Here is a 21443-nt window from a genome sequence, read left to right as displayed (position 1 = left end):
GGATTGTCCATATTATAAATGATAACACAATATGTCTGTCTACAAACTTTTATCACCCCCAGTATTAATGAACTTGTTCAAGTGTATTGTTCATTAAATTAACGAAGAAATCAATTTGAGTACGGTTTGCATACACATGTTAGTTAGACTAATTAAGAAAACCCCAATTATACGCCAGACTTGAAATTAATTAAGCTTCCGAAATATTGAGACACTTTGCGTGCCCCTTATTCCCATATAATAGTGATAATTTTGTAAAACACGAATTACACTAAAAAAATTTAAGTACTGTCAAATATAGATATTTAAATTAACTGAGTTCCAATTTGCAATGGGAAGAGACAATTTTAAATTTATTTAAAACAAACAATGGTAGCTTTCTAAGCCCACAAATTCAAACAATTAAAGTGTCGTCTACAATCAAACTCTTTACGTCATGTGTGATGCATAGAGAAAATTCGCAGTTTTATTCGACAAATACCTTTTTATGTTGTAAATAACTTTTCTTAACTGGCTTTTAATAGTCTTTGCCATTTTAACTCACAATATCCAAGGGTCAGATCACGCACAATTGAATAGAAACCACACCACACTTTGACAGCTGACAATCAATGACTTACTTGACTTAAACCCCTAAATGGGGCAGAGAGCGTCCACAGTGAGTCTTCCATAGAACATCCATAGAACATCAGTCCATAGAACGGGGGGCAAACGGGCAGGAGGCTCACCTGATGTTAAGTGATACCCATGGACACTCTCAATGCCAGAGGGCTCGCGAGTGTGTTGCCGGCCTTTTAAGAAATGGTAAAAAATAAAAAGTCTCCATCGCGTTCGGTCTTGAGCCTTGTATTTCACCCAAGTCTATCCGGCTCTCTTTACCTCCGCCACACTTCCGCTTTGCTTTCAGGTTCCAATCAAGCGCCTGCTTGGGGATATAATTGAATTATCTTTGGTGTGAATGGCCTATCCACATCTACTGGCGTTGCTTGATCTGCTGGCTATTCGGGGTTTCTCGGCATCACTCCCAAAGTTCCGCGTTAGAGATCTTCTCGGGCCAGTAGATACCCAGAATACGGCGAAGACAGCGGATGACAAAGACTTGGAGTCGGTACGAGATGTCTTTAGTGACCTTCCACGTTTCACACTCATAGAGCAGTACAGTCAATCAGTAATGACATCTTAAGGATTGTTGCCATTTGTATAAATTAATTTCAATAGTTTTCAGGCTTTATATATTGAAACTCTTCCTAAAGAGTTCTCTGTAATATTCCTATCCGAAAAGCAATATTCTCGTTCGCTTCATACAATTGTATAGAGGTTGTATGCAAATTCATACAATCACAAACAACTCCTAATGTTGAGAGTCGGTGTCATGAATGTTGCATGTGGAAAATCTAGGAATGTAGGGCACAGCAATACATAAGTGGATTAGGAAAACAAGGTTTGTATGGCGTGTCGTTAGTATTGATAACTATGCGGTCTTATTTAAATGTTATTTGTACTTAAACTTCTATGGGTCTCCCATTTCCTTTATAACCATCGTTGAAGTAGGAGTATTACCCGGATATTTCGAGTCCCGTAGGCCAAAAATATATTGGATTTGACATGCCTCGTGCTAAAGCACAAAATCTCGTTTCATAATATTACTTGATGACCTGCTAGTTTCCTTACTTTATTACCTTCATCATACCATTCATATTAAATCGGGTTCAAAGTACAACATGAGTTCTTACTGTATATAACTTTTAAATCGACAATATTACAATTCGACAATATATTTGTTGCTATGTTTGTGTAAACATAACTTATTTTACAGTACGAAACTACGATCAAAAAAGGGTGCATGTACCTACTTATGTACGCGCGTAAGAAGTTATACTTCTTTGGCATTATTAAAAATAGTTTTTGATTGCATGCAAACAATTAATTACAATTAAATAATCAAAGACTGGAAAAGGAGTCATTATAGTCAAAAATGTACAGTTTACATTTGAAAAATTAAATAAATAAATATTTATTATTATTCTCTTACATTATGTGTAACATAAATTCTATTATTATTCGACTGCTGTTTTAAAATCTTGTCCAATGCCGAAGAATCTTCCGTGGGCAACTTCATTCTGTTAATTTTGTGTCACGGTGCGCACCGTAAAATTTCACTCTCATCAATTTTTCATAACGCGCCTAAAGAAGTATAACTTCAAAAAGAACAACATGTTATCTAATGCCAAGAAAAAACCCTTTTAATACAATGCTTTCAAGTGTAAGCGTAAGAAGCTTTCTCATTTATATAACAGCGACCCCAAAACATTTCACTTAAGCCAACAACGATAAGTAATAGTTTTATATCCCCACCCATTTTGGCTTCATTCCCGGAATGTTTAGTGGATACCCTGGATACTCTCCAAAGTCCGTCTACCTCATTATCGTACTAGTGTTAATGCCGAATGCCCGTGAAATCTTTTAGAGGGCACTCTAGTGCGTTTTAATTCTTGTCTCTTTATTGCTTGCTTCGTTAAAGCTGAGAGGTTATTTGGCTGAATGAAAGGACCAAGGTTTAGTCGAATTAAAATGGGGAATGCGAGCGAAATTTTTGGCTACAACTCAATAAATTGACCAATTTTTGCGCTCATTATTTACACGAAACATCGAATTTGGTTTTAAAGTTCCCTGGCACCGTGTTACGTTCTACTTTGAATAGCAATAAATCAGTTTTTATTAGATCGAAAGGCGTAAATTGAATTGACGTTGGGTGTGCAACAAAAAATATCATTGATAAATGACGATGCGTTAGTTGCTACTATTACTACCAAGCTTTGCTGTTTTGTCGCTGTTCATAATATATAGCTTGAACCCCACATTATAGATCCGTATTTTATAAAAGTCATACCTCATTCCAGTTGGGTGGATATCGGCTATAAATGTTCAGCTGCTGGCAACAAAAGATTGTGTCTGATGGTCAACTTATTGTAACACTGATGTTACAATAGACACCAATCGTACGTCCCACGACAACAATAAGCTTGGTTTTAGCTTTGAGATATTTGGGCAATGAATGTTTGGATATCCCAATGCTTAAGGTAACAATACGTTTTTTGGATTTCTTCTATAAAAGTTGAAGGTAAAAAAAGTACGTTATAAAATGAAACCATGTTTTGTGTTTGAAACTTAAAAACTAAGTTAAAACATATATTTAATCAATACTTGGTTATGTTTCTAAGTATGTCTATGAAATATATTTTTAATACAAAGAAAGCGTATTTAAAATAACGTAGGTGGCAAGTATGGCATGTAAGCTGCTGGCTATATTTTGACACACGGACAACAATTTCCTTTGTTATCTGTAAACGCAATATATCAAAGGATGATACACGATCAAAAACACATGAATGGGATTTTGGAAGCGTAAAAACATTTATCAGAAAAAATGGAAACATCCTTCACACCTTCACAATATCTACGTGGCAGCTAAAACAATAAAATCAAAGTTGAAAAAGTCCGACTACGGAATAATCAAGACAATTACTAAAATGATTTCCTACGTGATTTATTACGTCGTCAATTGAATTTCAATGTGCGACCACCCGCTTTGCTACTAACGATGTCATTGGGAACAATACTAGAAGCACAATGTAAGAGTAACGACCTTCTCAGAGTCAGCTATTGATACCACTAGTTAAATAGCCAAAAACAAAAGATAAATAAATCACCAATCGGATACAACGCCATTCAAATGAACTGTCATGATGTTGAAACTTTGTCACGCTATTTTCTGCTATAGGGCTAAAGCTACAAAGCTTATATTTGCTTACACCCTAAACTTGTTAAAGTGTAGAATTTTAATATCCCCGTAGACAATAGCAATTTTCGGACATTGTTAACTTTACAACCACTATAACATAATCATTGGTGCATTGTCGGACACGCTCTCGGAACTATAGCGGGTGTAAAACCATTTTATTTTAGAGAACTGGACATTTTGTAGATAGAATGACATAATATTTTTACCGCGACGTGTAACTAATCGATTGTTGAAACTCAGCGGGATTTAGACCTCTTAGTTTTGCAATTGTCTACTACAAAAGATACCTCTCTTTTGTAAAGGTGCGTTATTCTTTTATATACCTACATACCTAATGGATGTACTAAAGTTATTTACGAGTACATTTGCTTATTACAACGACATAATTATTACAGGTTAGGGACTGAATAATTAATTACTTATTTAATTTAGAACTGTGATATTACTTAGGTAATTATTATTCATATGAGTATTTAAGTATATTTTACTTTAGAAGTTTATAGGGTAGATAATTATTATTGTGAATAGCATACTTTAAAGAAAATGAATATTTTTTGTTGATAGCCTTATATGTTATTTTTTAGGTCATAGTAAGGTTGTATAAGGTCTTATATAAATTTAATCTCGTATTAAGGCCTCCATTGCGTAGTGTTAATCGCACATCTGGGTTATCCAGGTATGCTGATGAAACCAAAAAAAAATATTAGGGCTATTGTGAGCGTTGGACCTGTTGTAAACTGTAGACCATTTTTTACGAATTCGGTATTTTGAAAGTACCAAGTTTATATATTCTTGAAGCAGTTATGAATGTAAAAAAGCATCCAAAATTGTTCAAAACAGTATATCTCGAGGGATCCAACACGGCTGTGTGTGCCTGTATTTGCACCACAAACTATTTAATCATCTTTCTAGAAGTAATAGATCACTGCTGTGTAACGCTTTCAAGGGGCGTTTTTTAGGCCTTTAAAGGCCTTTATAGATGGCGTGGGCGAATATTTAGACCATAAGTTTGACAACAATTATAAATAACTCAACTTATTATTACAACATTATGTTAATGTTCTTATTAAATGACGTTATAAAAATTATTACGACATTTGCATGCTTATTTGCGTGCGGATTTTTATAATTAATCGATCTATGCATCACTTTCTTTGCTAATAAACGATTTAATATTATTATTAATCATATGTTTTCAGGTTGGTACTCGCAGACAATATACATCTACCCATTGAGAGAGTATGACCAGTAGCATAGCTGACATACTCACGGTTGTTAGTTAATAGTTCCATTTAAGTGAATTATCCCCTACCTATGAAAATACATTCGCAAACTGAATTAAGCATTGTAACCAGGCTAATTCGTATCAAACTCCGCAATTCAGCCAACAATTTACATAGAAGCGTACAATTGACCGCAACTCTAGGACAATTTAGTCTAAATTTGTCTCGCTTACGCTAAACAGAGGAATCAGGGCGAAGTTGGCATCCCCGGACAATTTACGGGCTCCGCGCCAGCTAATCTAATTGCCGACGCCCTGGTGTTTCCATGACCTTTCTAATGCATTTTGTGTGTTGCTAATTATCACCTACCGGTTAACATACGTGACAATCGAATATACCGTAAGAGATTGTGCGTATAGACTTGCTTTGTAATGTTTATGGTACCTCTAATTATATTATCTACAGCATCTTAGGTGGCCAGACACTCCGATATTTACGCACAACGGACGAATTATGAGACATCAAAGTATCTAACTACGTTTAAATTCATCACTAGATCAAAGTAATAAACGTATCGCAGCTTGATTTCTGTGACAAACTGCTGTTACTTTAGAAATTACCAGCGGCCATCTTGTTAACCCTCCGATACTGAATAGTTAACTTTTTTGACTAATGGTTAGATATTTTACCATTAGTTGCCACGGATCAAAAAACGCATTTTGCTAATATTTAACTAATAGTAAGGATTTTTAACCAATAGTTGAGTTAACTACGGATCAAAAAACTTGCCCTAAGTGCAGAAACTGAGTCCACCACTCCGATATTAATGAACAGGGGTTAAGTGAGTAATTCTCCATGCTGAGGTCGACCGTATGACTCCAAGCGGTGCACTACTGAAGGTATATGTCTACTGGTTGTACGGTAAAGCATCATATCAGAAAGAAAATACCGCCACCATTGGGTCAATCGTCTGTAGCTGCCAACATGAAACAGTTATTGTTTTACCAAGAATTGAACCCAACCCTATCGGGTTATACGTTAGTTCACAGATATTTTAAATCTAAAAACTGTTTAATATACTTGGTTTACTGGTACTTATAATGAACGAAAACTCTAGACTATTGTTCGGGCCCCTCAAAATGATTTTTCATACAATGACAGTTGGAATTAACACATCGTACCGCCCTCTGCATGTCCAACACGCACCGCAAACTTTCACAAACTAGCCCCTTTCCCCCTAAGCAATGGAAAAGCATTTCTTTCCTATTTCTTTCGAATAAAACCTGTCAGGAGATTTTAATAGCTTTACGCACGCATTTTATTCTTTAGTGTATATAGACATAATCTTAAACGGTAAATGGATGTATTCATTCCCACCTAGGTATTGTGAGTCTCAATCTGCGTTTAGTTGGTATATGTTTTACCTTCAATTACCGACGAAACTTTACGAAAAAATATATTTAAAAAAAGTAATATTTACCTAAAATTTAGTATTTTTTTTAAGTGAAAACTTCTTTAGCGGCGTTGTACACTTTTTTGGAATGCGTAAAAAAAAATTTAAACTCGCGTCAAGACACGTGACCTGATCGAAAATTCGTAAGACGGATGGAGATTAGACAGCTGGCGCGGCGTATTTAATGTAATATAAATTGTCATGTTTGTGTACGATAGGGCAATAAATAAATATTGTATTCTAAGACATAAATGATAGTACTTTTATACTGATAATTAAAGCAATTCGTGCAAAATTATTCCCTAACCATTCCAAAATATCAAAAATGCACAACGTTAATATTCAAGTTTGCACTTCTGCCGGCACTTCCGGAGTGCAACCCGTCGTTTTTTTTACATTTTATTTGTATTTTGCTCTTCTGTATAATATATGCGTAATACTGACTAATCATTTACTTTAAAAATTTATACGAGTGCCTCCTTGGTCTACATTTGGTCTGTCAGGATTTACATTATCATCCTTCATAGATTAGAAATCATATCGTGTGTATGGGAATCGGTTGGTAATCTTCAGGAGGAAATTTTGGTATCGCGTGGCATGCACAGGCACCACAACACGCGATCGTTGCTCACGGAGAAGGAACAGCTGATAATTTACTGCCACTGGTTAATAGACAATGCGAACGCTGACGTGAATGTGTTACGTAACTGGTAATTCTTTATTCTCACTTAAAGCCTTAAGTTATCTATAGTAATATTATAAAGAGGAAAGATTTGTATGTAAGTATGTTTGTAAGGAGGCTCAAAAAGTACTTGGCCGATTTTAAAAATTCTCTCACCATTTGAATGCCACATTATCACTGATTTATATTTTAATTGCAAACAAAAATAAGGATCCCTACTAAAACTAAAATTATGTTACCCAAGGTGTAAAAAAATGCCTATAAAATATCTTTCATCGCATACGAAAACTATTGATGATAGTACAAAAAAAATAAAATAAAATATGTAAATAAAATATTACATAACTATAACATAATTAAAAAAGTATTTTTATACTAGAAAACGTTTTGCTTATAAATCGCCGTATATTACCCCAATACGCCCATTAATCTAAAATATAAAATTCTCGTGTAACGGTGTTTGTAATTAAACTCCTCCGAAATGGATCAACCGATTTTTGTGAAATTTTGTGTTCTGCGACTGTTAAGGTCTGCGAATCGGACAACATCTATATTTCAACCCCCTAAATGTTAAGGGTACTCCACTCCAAATTGTTTTTTATTTTTATGACAATTTTTTAGGTTTTATATTTTTATGATCATCATACAAAAATACATACAACCCTTAATTTTCACCCCTCTACGATCAACCCTTATTTTTTATTACAGTAGTTAGTTATTTTTATGGAACTAAAAGAATGTTTCCTAGAAATAATATACATGGCAAAACAACGTTTGCCGGGTCAGCTAGTGTTTACAGTAGTAAACCGTCAGTTCATTTAATATACGTTTTTGGTAAAAAGCTTGTTTCAAGCTTTATTTACTTCATATTTAAGTCAATAAACTAATTTCTAGTTAGTACATTCCTTTTAATCAAATTGGAGTCCCACAAACAACCGCAGACCCTTATTAATTAGTCCACTTCTATTTGACCAGTCCCCTGTCTCTAACTTTTGAAGATAAAGTTAGAAACAGTCAACATCGACATAGCATTTATTCAACCGATGATTCACATCTACGATTTCGAGAAATTATTGTATACTAGTGGACCCGACAGACGTTGTCCTGCATGATATTTCAAACAATTAGTAAAGCAAAGTATGAAAGTACCGACTGCAGCGCCATCTGGCGGGCTGATTTGTGAATCTAAACCATTCCCTTGAACACACACAAAAAATTTCATCAAAATCGGTCCAGTCGTTTGAGAGAAGAACATACACACTCACAGAAGAATTATATATATAAAGATTTTGTTAATCGGGCTAACCTCAGTAACAGCTAATTTGATTAAATAAAATAATTTTGTGTTGAAAATAACATTACGCCCGTTGCTTACTCTTAAGAACTTATGTAACTTGCTTTTTTATATGTATGTTTTTGTTTAAGGTAAGAAAGTGTAAATAAATAAATACGCTACGACTGAACCACCTTACTATGTCATGACGGCTTCTTGTAATAATATACTAAACTGTTTAAAATAAGTTTCAATGTTTAATAGTTATTAATTGTTTAATAATTAAAATTTTCATTGCTTCCATATCACATTTGCTTGGCGCAAACAAAGCTTCAATAATCATTAAACCTAAATTTTTTATTGTATTTATTACAATTAGTTTTGACTTCATTAGTCAAACGAGTCGTGGATGTCAGCTAGTTGTAAAACGGGCGTGTTTGCGTTTAACAGAAAGATTTCCGTGAGTTCGTGCAAATCTGGTATGCGGGACAATTTTCTTTTCTTCCGTTACAAAGGCCATTGTAATAATATAAGCTTTAATGCATTTTTATCACGCCTAGTAAAGGTTGAATTAATTTAATTTTACATATAAAATCAACGACATTGCTATTTTACTACTAATGTACATGCTATTAATGTAGTATGGTAGAATTATACACCAAAATCTATATATCACTGTACGTCATTTTAAAATTCTACTTAAAATCAAAACTAATAAAATCCTCTTGACTGACAAACTATACTTTTATATTTGCGGTACCTGCGATGGAGCAGATTTTGTCTCAAAAAGAACGAAGGATTGTTCACTAATAAGGACAGAAGATAGAGTATTGATGTAGTTTGCATCACCACGATGTCCATCATTCCTGATCGTTATTTAAGACAGTTGCCGCGCACCACCACTGTGTGGAACCAGCTACCAGTGAAGTTTTTCCGAACCAATTCAACTAAGGGTCGTACAATTTCTGCTATTGAGAGTGTCCATGACACTGTCTTCAAACTTCAGATGAGCCTCCTGCTTTTTTGCTCCATGTTCTTTAAAAGTAGAGGAGAATTCAGCGTTCTCCGATTTCTCATTCTAGGAGGAACCTAGTGTTCTGCGTAATATATAATTGATATGTATAAGGTGCAAGTGCAATTTACTTAACCTAAATAACCTGTATATTGTGTATAATAAAGTTTTTTCTTTCTTTCTTTCTATGTGAGCCTAAATATTAGGTCCTTACATATGAAATTGGCGTTTTACGTTTTGGCCACTTTGACCTCAAATATCTCCTCTTTGGTTAAGAATTCCAAATTAAAAGTTGTACAGCTATTTACTCATGTATTTGTGCTTCGATGACCGTCATTCATTTGTTTTTTTCTTCTGTTTTTTTCTGTTTGCGTCACTCATTTTACAAAATGGAAAACTTAAAGTATCGCATTATTTACGAGTACGAGTTCCGCCGTGGCACTAGTGCTGCGGAAACGACTCGAGGGTGAATGATGTGTATGGCGGTCATGTTGCAAAAGAAAACACAGTTCGTTTTTGGTTCCAACGTTTTCGTTCTGGAAATTTCGACCTGCAGAACAAGACCCGTGGACGGCCTGAGACCCAAGTTGATAATGAAGTATTGAAGGCTATTGTGGAAGCGGATCCATCGCAAACTACGTCCGAGTTAGCTGCAGGCTGCGGTGTTAGTGATAAAACTGTTTTAATTCACTTGAAGCAAATTGGGAAGATTAAAAAGCTTGAAAGATGGGTACCTCACGAATTGACTGAAGCAAACCGGCAAACGCGCGTCGACTGCTGCGTTACATTACTGAACCGGCACAATAATGAAGGTATTTTAAACCGAATCATTACCTGTGGTGAAAAATGGATTCTTTACGATAATCGGAAGCGCTCAGCGCAATGGTTGGATCCTGGCCAGCCAGCCAAATCCTGCTCCAAGCGAAAATTAACCCCAAAAAAGTTACTTGTAAGCGTTTGGTGGACTAGTGCCGGTATTGTTCATTGCAGTTTTCTCAAATCTGGCCAGACTATTACGGCTGATGTCTATTGTCAGCAATTGCAAACCATGATGGAAAAGCTAGCGGCTAAACAACCTAGGCTGGTCAATCGCTCCACGCCACTGCTACTTCACGACAACGCTAGACCACACACTGCACAACAGACGGCTAGCAAATTAGAAGAGCTTCAATTGGAATATCTAAGACATCCTCCGTACTCCCCGGACCTTGCTCCAACAGATTACCATTTTTTTCGAAATTTGGACAACTTCTTGCAAGGGAAAAAATTTAACTATGATGGGGCAGTCCAAATCGCCTTCACAGATTTTATTGATTCCCGTCCGACTGGTTTTTTTAGTAAAGGGATCAATGAACTACCTATGAGATGGCAAAAGTGCATAGAAAACAATGGTTCATACTTTGATTAATTAAATATATTATATTTAAAAATATTCGACTTTTTGTTCCTGCCATACAAAACGCCAATTTCATATGTAAGGACCTAATATATATATTACTAGCAGACTCGGCCAAGCGTTGCTGTGGCTAAGGTTTTTGTTATATTATCTACATAGTAGTAGACTATTCAAAAGAAACGGCAGGAAAACAACAGTCATGGCGATCACCATGCTTTTTTGGTGGCTATGCCATTAAATTGTAGCTTATGTGAAACTAAACTTATGTGGTACTTTCAACACAGCGCCATCTGTTAGAATTGTCTCGAATAATAAACAAATAATTTGCAATAAAATTACATTGCGGGTATAAATTGAGATGTAAGCTATCCTATCTTTTAAGTTGGATCAAACTACACACGGTGTGCAAATTTGATTGATATCGGTTCGGTAGTTTAGGAGTCCATAGCGGACAAACAACGTGACACGTAATTTATACAACAGTAACAGTTTTTTTGTGTTTTGTATCGCAACAATGCAGTGACGCGGGAATATTAATATGAGTAATACGAGTAGAGACCTAAGCCGAATGGTTCATTTACTAACGATAACATTCATTTACTCTACGTTCCATTATGATCCTTCATAAAAGTAATACTTATTTTGCTAAAAATACACAATCTCCTCATACCATTCATAAATGTAAGCTATTTAGGTGGGGTAAAGTTGATATTCGAATGACTTCCTTAAAGAGGTTTCGTTTGAAGTTGAGTACGTCCATTTCTTTTGCCGCCCATAATAATGTTTGGCGATTTATCAAATGGCAATTTCGTAATAGATACTGCGATGCGACGTTTGATAACACTATATAAATTGCAGAGATTTACTTCATATTTAATTCAATAGGATATTAATATTATTTTTAAGTTCTTTAAATTCTTCTTCTTATCTTATGGACTTTGCTGTATTATCATTCTACCTCTAAGGACTGTGACTCTAAACCATGAGTCGTACGTTCTAACCCCGGATGTGCACAAATAGAGTATTAGCATCGTGAGCAAAGCGGCGTGTGTTAGACTCTAAATCGGCATGTTTCAGGCACTGGCTAAAGAGACAATAAAGAAAACAGATATCTGTGGTTATAGGCATGGGTAGTGGCATAATATTTTTTATCTATTTTAATAAAATAAAATAAAAAATAAAATATGTTTATTATGGAACATAAGATACATGTATCACTTATTCCACGTCATTAAATATGAATTTGTAGGCATACCTACTCATCGGCAAAGAAGACAGGGTGTAGGCCGAGAGAAAAAGCCGGCGTAAAAAACTCTCGGTAGGTACTCTTTAAATATCATACAAGGTAAAGTTTGCAAGGTCGAAGGTAATCTCTGAATGCACTAAACCGATTTTGAAAATTATTGTGGTAATAATAGAAAGCCAAAGTAAGTCGGAGAGAAAACGGTCGATTGAAAACGTCTCTTACGAATGCTTCTTTAACGATAAGATATAATGAACTAGCTGACCCGGCTAACATTTGCCGGGTCAACTAGTATTATATAGAATTTCATACTATAATATATAATTGTGAACCAAATTTTTTATAATACCGTATTTGATCATATCGTAATTTTTTCCAGGGTAAAATGGAGTTAAGGTTACTCTTAGTATTAAAAAATAAAAATTAAAAATTTGTATATAATTATTTTAATCCTAATAAGATACTATTATAGGTCTACTAAATACTTATTGATAATTTATTTTCTCCGATTTATTTGTTCAAAGAAATATTAAAAATACAGTTATATTTATATGAAAATCATAGACTAGCTAGTGTACATACAAAAGAAAACAAAATAAAACCAAATTAAATAAAAATAAGCGTACAGCCTTAATACCGGACGTGTCTTATATTTTTACGACGAGACAAACACACCGCGTTTATCTGGAATAATACCCTTTTGTTACACTCTTTTGTGCCTTACTGCTATCTGTTTTATCGATGTTTCTTTGTATCTTAACACCAATATCTTCCTACATAAACCTTGAATGTAATTTTAAGGTCCATAAAGTCCAGTTTCGCATAAAGTATATTTTTACTGGCATTTGATGTTGGTGGAGTATAGTTCACCGGGAAAAATGATAACAATAGATGTAAATGACTTTTTGACATCTGTATTGTTGGAGTTTTTTAGTTTTGTTGATACAAGTGCTTGGACAAAAACAGGTTTTGATCTTGGCTGTCACAGTACATCGCGTCTTCTATCGCGTAAGTACTTTGAACTATACTAATAAAAGTTTGTATTATCTTTAATAATTACTACCCTTTATTTGTTAAGTAATGACGCTTATGAAAGTTTTAGTGGATGGACATAAAATACATCAGCTGGCAAATCGGATTAAGGATTTGCTTTGATGAATCAATCAGGATATTAATGAATGGTTGGTTTGTTATAGCTCAATAGAACCTTTTGTTAATTTGATTGATCTTTGTCAATAAAAGGAAATTATTAATTATAATTAAGGTCCGAATCTCGTTTTAAAAGTTATGATGTAAGTAAAACTTAAGCTATTATCAGAAAATTTTCAATAACTTAATTTCCAAAAAATTATGTAATTTATTTACAAAACCTTAGTATATTTAAAAAAATATAAAACCTACCTCACAAATCCATCAATAGTCCATATACAACTCTAACACAACACACACAATTTTCAGGCCAACATTACAAGTCTGTCGCGAACAAATTGCCGTGGGCGGAAAGTCGCCCACCCAAATGCGTGTGGCCTCCACGCCTGTGAAACCGTTACTGAGGGGAGGGCAAGCAGCTCAGAACCTGAAGCTTTCAGCGCGCGCATACCTTAAGCACATACAGCAAGGGTGCTCTTGCAATAACGAAAGGTAGCTTCACAAGCTGAAGGATTTTCATACATTTTAAGTGCTAAAAATTTGATTATTTGAATGCAATTTAAAGTATTGCAAATGAATAGTGATACGATAATGAAATAAAAATTATATTAAGTTAAAAATGATCTTTGCAACTAAAACACATTGCAATGCATTTAAAATAGGTACAGAAGGAAAACAGAATCCTTAGAAAACGATCCAATATAGCCGTGTCCTCATTATGTCACCTATATACCTAATAATCACAAGGATATCTCCTTCACGATTTAAATAATTTTAATAAAGATAGGTTAAATGTTCACAACTGAAGGTTAACTCAATATTGTAAAAAAATTCAACTTTGAATTATTAAGTATTATTTGTCATTTGTTCAATGATAAATATCAATTTTCTTTTATTTTCTTTCTTTTTGTCTATTAATGTACTTTACATATGTTTTCTGTGACATATATATTGTTTATTTATGTAATCTGTTTTGACTTTGTTATATATTGTCTAAGTGTTTTGTTTTATAATATTATATATGTTAGCTGTAAATTTATTAATAAATAAATAAAATAGTTTATACTGAATTAATCTGTAAGCTGTCATAATTTGACATCGATAGAAGACGAATTGCAAAAGTAATTTTATTTCAAACACTCTGCTACTGTTTGGTTGGAATTAGTTTTTTACATTTTCGATGAAAATAAACGATCTAAAAGCAATCTCACTATTTCATCAACTATATAAAATGTACATATAGAAAATACACTCGACCTTTTTGCATATAACATACATAGTAGCAAAAAGTTACAAGCTCTCAGTTACAATATATATTAATACGCATACAAACTAATATCTGAAACTAGTACAATCGTTTGTTAAGCGTATTTGTATTATCTTTTTTCAACAGGAGAAAAGTATTTCAAAATAGACAATAAAGTTACTATCTAACCAATAAAGAACGGGCAATTGAATTATCACTCTTTTAATTCAGACCAATATGATAAGAGCCCTTCTTGGTTAATTATCTGTAAGAGTTCTCACAGAAAGATAAATGTGCCGTCACACGGCCACTTAATATATAGCAATAGGAATTGCGTACAATAAAAAGTTGAGGTTCTACCAGAATTAACGATGTATGAGTTGACAGCACAACGGGGCTTATCTCTTGCTTTTAATGGGAACGAAAGTAACGTTTCCCTTTTTTCGGGGAATTAACTGTGTTTTCCTTTGCGTAATGAAATATTTTTTCGGTTGTTTTGTGTTAACATTTTGCGATATTTTTGTAGATAATTATTGTTTCTTTTGCTTTATAATATAACTAGCAGACCGGCCAAGCGTTGCTGTGGCTAAGGTTTTTCTTATATTACATAGTATTAAACTATTCAAGGGAAGCGGTAGGAGAACACCAGTCATGGGGACCACTATGCTTTTTGTTTGTACGTTCAACACAGCGCCATCTGTTAGAATTGTGACTATCAAATAATTAACAAATATTTTGCAATAAAATAATATTGCAGGTATAAATTGAATTGCTATCCTATCTTTTAAGTTGGGTCAAACTGCACACGGTGTGCAAATTTGATTGAAATCGGTTAAGTAGTTTAGGAGACCATAGCGGACAAACAACGTGACACGTAATTTATTTATATTAAGATATGAATATAATTGATAAAAATATTGATGTGTTTTACAACAGTCTACCAACTGACCGTAACTTTGTTTTGCGGGCTCTTAATGTGGTTTAAGTTTTCATTTCGTTTATTACTGTTATTGTAACTTTTTAGTTTTAGTTATTATTAATTTTCTAGTTTTTATTATTATTTTTTGTTTTATTTTATTTTTATTTTGTGGTTGTTTGTTTAATTTTTTCTTTGATAGATTTCTTATGTTCTAATATAATTGATCTATATGTGTATTAAATTTGTGATGTCATATTTTCTTGTATTTTTAGGCATAGGCATTATTTTAGAATGTATAAATAAATAACTCACGATTGTTAATTAGTGAAAATTATATTTCAGGAGCATGTGACTTCACAGTTACAACTATAATCAGTCCCCGAACAGTCCCAGCGGCTTGATCCCTTGAAGTTGCATCTTCTACAGGATTACCATAGAGAGTGTTAAGAGGAGTTGTTTGAATTAATACCTGTAGCTGAGTTTCATCAACAGACGTCGAGGCAGAATACGAAATTCCACCCGTATCTTAACCCGATGTTCTATAAAAAATGTAATCATATCATATGTTATCTTTTAGCATCGTCTCGTCTTGGTCTAGCTTTCAGTACTGAACTTTAATAAGACTTCTTCCAACTTATATTAACGCGACTTTGGTCATATACTTCACAAAAAAAATTGTCACCTTAAAACTAAACAAATTATTCAATACAAGTGACCTATGGAGGTCGCTGATACTTTCTATAATTAAAACAAATAAAAAAATATATTTTCAAACCCGTAAATATTCACCCCTTTCGATTGTAATAACGTTGCGGTTCGTAGTAACGAGGAAATTATGTGATAGCTATGGTTAAAATGGCGTAAAGAGCTTTATTGACGCTATTTAATGTCTCATCTTAAATAAATTATGTGGAAGACGTAAAATATCTCTTTGTTTTTATCTCTTACAACCTTTGGTCTTGACCTTAGATTTCTATATCTGTTTTGTAATATTTTTTTCTAATTGGAAAGTAGGTGATCAATACATACCATCTGCTTTTTGGGTCTAAGGCCGGTTTTCTCACGAAGTCTTCCTTGACTGTAAGAGTAAGTGTTACAGCCGGTATTCGAACCTAAATCCTAGGGTTAATATCACCACCAAGCTACTAGGCCACCACTACTGTTTATCATTGTTGGTAACTATTAAAATATTCCAAGAATAATCGCAACTTATTATATATTTTTATCGTAATTATAAATGCGTTACATACTTCTTAAATAGCATCTGTTCCATTCTCAAGAAAGCCTTCTGACACTCGTGGTTGATTTTTGGGTCTTAGTCACTGGTTATCCAGACTGAACAAGTGTTAATTGCTTACATAGAATAATATTCATTCCGGATTTTAGCCCTAAGAAGCCTTACTTTATGATTTTTCGAAAATATATTAAAAACAAAAATGTTAAAGATAAGATAAGAAATGTTTTCTTTAAAGTATATTAACGTAAAATTTATTTAATTCTTAACATTGATAGAAATATTTTTCGAACTTCGAAATCGTATACTCGTGACAACCAATCCATTTACCGCCATACTGTGGCCCTGACAGTTTCATACTTCATGTATGTCTCGAAGTCATTTTATCCATTTTCCAAATTGTACTAGAATTAATATCCTTTAGGATTTCTAAAGAGAACTAACTTTATATAATTTCTTACCTTTAGCAACTTCAATTCAACAGTTTTAATGTTATATTTAGTTTTCATTCGAATTTTAAAATAATAAAATAGTCCGGTGATAGGTAAATATCAATAACTGAATTGTAACTGGCTAGGAATATAAACAATGAGGTTTTATATTTATTCATAAAAATTGCAGAGGTTCGAATATTTAAAAGCATTCCATATTCAAAATGATATGACATAACTAGCCGTAAATATTTCAAAAGACCTAACTCTGGTAAAAGACCGTTTCACCCGAATTCTTTTTTCGAAACATCACACTTTGGAAGTATTCCAATTTCAAATTAATAATTAATTTACAAGGTGCACTTTAAGAGGATTGTGAAAAGGCTTAACCGGAAAGTTTGCGCGAACATCCATTGACGTAGTCGTAATCCCATCGCGGACTGGCAGAGCCTGAAAAGCGTGCAGACCGTTAAAAATTCGGATTAATGTTGTAAAATCGGAAAATATCGCTGTCAATAATAAATTAAGCTGGCATTTCCTTTCCAAAATCTGGTAATTATATGTCGCGTAAACATGATATATAATTTAAATAAATATTTACTTACGGAATAAAATACAAACTTTTATAATAATAATAATTTATTGCAAGAGCATGGTACAAAAATGTGTAAGGTGCTACAATCGTAAGTTCACATATTCTGCCACACACAATGGCGCGCAAATTTGTCTTTAAAGGAATTTTACATTTTACATTATTAGTCATATGAATTGGTCGGTTCTTGTATTATTTGTATAGTACATATCATACGTTATTAAATTTATATCAACTACAGTGTCCCACGCAAATAATCATTCATTGAATAATACATTTTTCCAAAAATAATACACCAAGTCGATTTTTAAAGACTCTAGTCGGAAGTTCTTTTAATTCTTTTGGTAAATTATTGTAAACATTAATGGCCATACATAAGTTGCTTTTCCTTAACAGTTCCAGATTGATTATTATATTATATTATATTATATTATATTATATTATATTATATTATATTATATTATATTATATTATATTATATTATATTATATTATATTATATTATATTATATTATATTATATTATATTATATTATATTATATTATATTATATTATATTATATTATATTATATTATATTATATTATATTATATTATATTATATTATATTATATTATTAACTAAATAATTAATAATAATGATAGTAGCTTTGCTCTTAATTATATTATAAACATACGTGTCGAATTAAAAGCTTCCTCCTTCGGGTCCAATGTAAAGATGTCATGTGTCAAACGTGAATGAACGCAATAAGGCAATCGTGTTTAAGTACAGACTAAGTGACAAAATTAAGAATGTTCCATTTTCAAAGATTCCCCACATAACGTGGAAAGGTGCAAACTCGAAACAAATTGTGTTAAAATGTAATAGAGATTCGTTTTCCGTCCAACTTTCCTGCAGATTACGAGGCAAATTCAATATTTAAGATTGATTTGGGCAGATGCTTGAGGCTTGAGACCTTTTTGTAGGGAGACGATACTTTTTACTAAAACCATGTTGTTAATGTTTATATCATACTTGTAGATTTGTAAATAGTAATAATAATAATTTTTAGCCTTTATATTCTGAAACTCTGTGATCTGTGATATTTGATATATTTTCACTACAGTACCTATATCAGTTCGGTGTGCCTCTTGGCAAAGGCCTCCTCTAAAACTTTCCACTGTTCTCTATCAATTGCGGCTCTTCTCGAGTTGTAGCCTGCTGTTAATTTGAGTGCGTCCCATCTTTTGCGTTGTCGGCCTCTTCTTCCTTTTTTCATCCGTAGCATATGACCCGTGCATCTCCATTTCATTTGGTCATCTTAGTAAGAATATCTGTCACCCCTTTTCTAGCTATTGTCTGTGTTTCTTTGCTCGTCAAAATTTTCTTATTCTCGGAATGCTTCTTTCCATGGCTCTTTGGCAGTATGCTAGCATGTCCCTATGCTAGTTAGAAAGATAGATTTCTTATAAATCTTTTATATCCCTACACAATATTCTACGTAGTATTCGTCGGTAACGTCGTGTTACTAGAGAGATACATGTCACTCACATTTTATTGACTTTTGAACGCAGAACAATGTTTGATTATTTCACATTGTAAAAGTCGATTATAAAAACTAAGATTATTTTGTCATCCCTGATGACTACCACCATTCGATTCCCAGATGTGCACCATTGGACTCTCTTTCTATGTGTGCATTAAATACTCGTTTGTACGGTAGAGGAAAAGATCTTGAGGAATACCTGAGAGCCAAAAAGTCGACGGCGTGTTTCAGGCATAGAACGATAACGAGAACGATCACATTTTTAAAAAAAATATAATAGAGGCAAACGAGCCTACGGGACGCCCATAAAGGGCAGTCATCGCAGCTCATGGACACCCAATTTTAGAGAGTGCGTCGCCGGCCTTTTACGGAGGAGTACACTCTAACTTACCAAAAACATATTCAGAAATCTGAGTCCTAAAGGTTGTAGCGCCACGCGTTTTACGTTTTTAATTATTACACTGTAAGCTAAAAACGGTTTTAGTTTTCATTTCCGATCTAAACAATAACTAAAGCGTCACAAAGATACAGCTAAAGAAATTTATAAGAACAAAAAATCAGTCAATTAAGTATTTTGCCTGGAAAGAAGTCGCGTCGCGCCTTTTGTTAACTTTGTAAGCGAGACGAATGAAAAAGCTTTTACGGTTCCACCCGAAACTCGGAGAAAAAGAAGTAAAACGCGTTTCATACTTTAAATCGAGAAAATTTACATAATATTACCGCTCAGTTGCCTTCACCGACTTCCCGGGCCTGGGTAAACGATCTGAGACGAAATTTTGAATTTCGAATGTCTAATTAGATCTTGTCTTTCTTAAAGTACATAATTTTGAATTGAATGTATGAAAGCGACGTAATCCTATACGTATTTATTATATTTCATAACAATTTGTAGGCTGTATGTGGTAGTAGTTGTAAATACTTTGCTCAAGTTATAGATAAAGAATATTAAACTAAATTGTTTTTGCATAGTTACCACAGTACTATGAAAAAACTATACGTTAGTGCAGATTTTATAAATCAAGTTCTATAATGATGACTACCAAACAATCAAAAAAGGGTTAAAAAATCTAATAGAAATGTAATAATAAATAAAAATAAAATCCTGTCGCTATAAATGTTATTTGCAATGCCTGTTGATTGCGCCCAAAGCTCCCAGAAGAATTATGTGTACCTACCTATCTAAAATAATAAAACTTTTTAAAAACAATTAAGTTATATAAAGATACAATAAGAGAAGAACGAAAGTAGTTCCAATTTTAAAACTATGTAGGTATTACACAATCTTGTATACCAAAGAAAACAAAAGAATGTGTTGCCTAGCAACGCTCATAGTGTAAGTAGACACATATGTTATATCTAAACAATGCTCTTAACAACTTCAAAGACGCATTTAGTTCCTACATGTACGTCTATTTTTCAAAATAAGAATGTGCAACACATGTATAACCCATACATATATTTTAAAACGGTACAAAGCTTGGTAAGATTTGGTCCACCAACCCCTCCCTTACAAATGAAGCGTGTAATCATAGTGCGTATGTGTTTGTACGATCATACAGATACAACTTTCCCGTTGTTTAGTGACTAAACGGCTCGAGGCGTCCAATTTGCAGAAAAAGAAATTCACCGTTGCCCGCTTGCACTATTTGAATTTTCGCCAAAGGGAGGGCGGAATCAATTTAAATTTTAACTCACACTTAATACACCCTTGTTTGGTGTCTAAGTGGTGTGTTTGAATCACCCTCTATTTAGAGCGAATAATAAGTTGGGAAGACAACGTCGGTAATTTGGTATCTGTGTTTTGTATTTGTTTTGTGGAAAGCTAGAGGGTGATAAATCGAATAAAACAATATAATGTCGAAAATTTTAATACTTTCTCCTGGTAAGAAGTAATTATGTAAATATCAATGGTAAAAATATCTTCTTTTCCAGTCGCACACTTCATTTCCGAAGGTTGTGATAGCAGCGCCGCAGAACTTCCTTCACTCTCTTCTGTTTCGGCAAGCCTCTGCGCTTGGGTGATGGTATGGTAAAAATATTCTAATATTACATATTACTATTTACTATACTTTTACCATACCATAAATGTACTGTTAGAATAAATTATTTTACTCATACATATTAAACAAAAAAAAAATAATAATAATACAAAATTAAAACTTGTTTAGAACAAAGTTATAATCGTGATGTTGTGTGTTTTCGTGTGATTTACAGCGTGCGTGGTCACGGTGACTGAAGACAAAAGGTGTTGAATGTCAAAAAGTAT

The 21443-nt window shown here is 33.4% G+C and overlaps 1 protein-coding gene across 1 annotated transcript in view; it reads right to left on the bottom strand.

Annotated features, from left to right (window-relative positions):
• LOC125059269 (roundabout homolog 2-like) overlaps window positions 1-13616 on the bottom strand; it is a 59669-nt gene extending 46053 nt beyond the window's left edge. The window contains exon 1 of the mRNA XM_047663634.1: window positions 13486-13616. The gene's annotated coding sequence lies outside the window, so the exon portion shown is untranslated. The remainder of the gene's footprint in view (window positions 1-13485) is intronic.
• Window positions 13617-21443: the final 7827 nt, after the last annotated feature.

Source organism: Pieris napi, chromosome 19 (genome assembly GCF_905475465.1).
Source record: "Pieris napi chromosome 19, ilPieNapi1.2, whole genome shotgun sequence".
NCBI lineage: Eukaryota > Metazoa > Arthropoda > Insecta > Lepidoptera > Pieridae > Pieris > Pieris napi.
This window is presented reverse-complemented; position numbering and strand designations above follow the sequence as displayed.